The following is a 1,804-nucleotide window of genomic DNA, read 5'->3' on the forward strand; positions in this document are numbered from 1 at the left end:
CTACCTAATTCTTGTAAGCAACAATGTTGCTCTTGTCCTCATATCCCGACCTTATATCCTGAACTCACATACTGCTCTCATACCCCGTCCTCATATCCTGACCTCCTATACCGTTCTTATATCCCAAACTCATATCTATCTCACCCCTATATGTAATCCTCATATCCCCCTCTCATATGCCATCCTCATATCCCATCCTCATATCCCATCCTCCATCCTATCCTCATATCTCGACCTCATATCCCATCTTTATACCCATCCTCAGGTGAGGCTGAGTTGCAAAGAAGATATTGTAGGCCAAAATAGAAGTGGCTTGCGTGCCAAACCAATGCATTCATCCTGAGATGATTAAGGTGGGGCTGAGCTGTGATGAAGAGATTGTGTGGGTCAAGGACCTGTAATTTTAGCTAGCCCCATTGAGTGGTTCACAGTCAATGCAGCCGAAATGAGGACATTTTGTTGCCTCGTACTGCATATGGGTCTAGTTAAAAAACCCAGTGTCAGGCAATACTGGAATGGGGGCATCCTTTACCAGACCCTGCTCTACAGTATGGCCATGCCACGTCCCCGGTTCGAGGCCATTCGGAAATGTATGCAATATGCTGATAATGCAGCATATCCCCCGGAACTGATCCCGCGTATGACCGCCTGTATAAAATCAGGCCGGTCATCAATCACTTCGGGGCCAAATTTTGGGAGGCCTATGTCCCTGGGCAGGGGGTCGCTATTGATGAGTCTCTCATCAGCTTCAAGGGGAGACTCAGCTTCCAGCAATACATCCCAACCAAGCAAGCGCGGTATGGCGTGAAGATGCATAAACTTTGTGAGAGTACCTCCGGGTACACTTGCAAGTTTATGGTGTATGAGGGACAAGATTCCTGTATTGAACCCCTAGAATGTCCCCCCACTCTGGGTGTTAGCGGGAAAATCATTTGGGGCCTTTTGCACCCATTGCTAGATAAAGGTTACCACCTTTACGTGGATAACTTTTCTATTAGTATCCCTCTCTTCACATCCCTCACCGCCAGATCCACGGTCGCTTCTGGGACAGTCCGAAAGAATCAAAGAGGCCTTCCGCCCCATCCACTACATGCTCCTATCCCCCGGGGTGAGTCCCGTGCCTTTTCCCATGAAAACCTGTTGCTGGTCAGGTATAAGGACAAGAGGGATGTCCTTATGCTCACCACAATTCATGGGAACTGCAGCTCACCTGTCCCTGTGTGAGGTACCGCGGGATCAGTCCTCAAGCCTGATTGTATTCTGGACTACAGTCAGTATATGGGGAGATCCACAAAGAAAGAAAACAATGTAGTGGCACCGGTACCTGTATGAATTCAGCTCCTCGAGATGGATAGTGCAACACTCGGGCAAATAACCAGATCGAATCAGCTGACAGCGGTGCTAGGACAATGGGAAACCCAGTCAATACACGTATAAGACAAAAGAAAAACAGGCGTCCTGCACTCACCGTCCAGATTCTGATAATACGGCTTCCATCTCGGGCTGGTCAGTCTGGCATGTCAGGCAGAGGTAATGTGGCGACTGCCGGCAGGGACTATACTGCACCTAATGTGGGGGAACTATACTGCACCTTATGTGGGGAACTATACTGCACCTAATGTGGGGTAACTATACTGCTCCTAATGTGGGGGAACTATACTGCACCTAATGTGGGGGAACTATACTGCACCTAATGTGGGGGACTATACTGCGCCTAATGTGGGGGACTATACTGCACCTAATGTGGGGGACTATACTGCACCTAATGTGGGGGACTATACTGCACCTAATGTGGGGGACTATA

The sequence above is a fragment of the Hyla sarda genome, unplaced genomic scaffold (genome assembly GCF_029499605.1).
Source record: "Hyla sarda isolate aHylSar1 unplaced genomic scaffold, aHylSar1.hap1 scaffold_2961, whole genome shotgun sequence".
Taxonomy (NCBI): Eukaryota; Metazoa; Chordata; class Amphibia; order Anura; family Hylidae; genus Hyla; species Hyla sarda.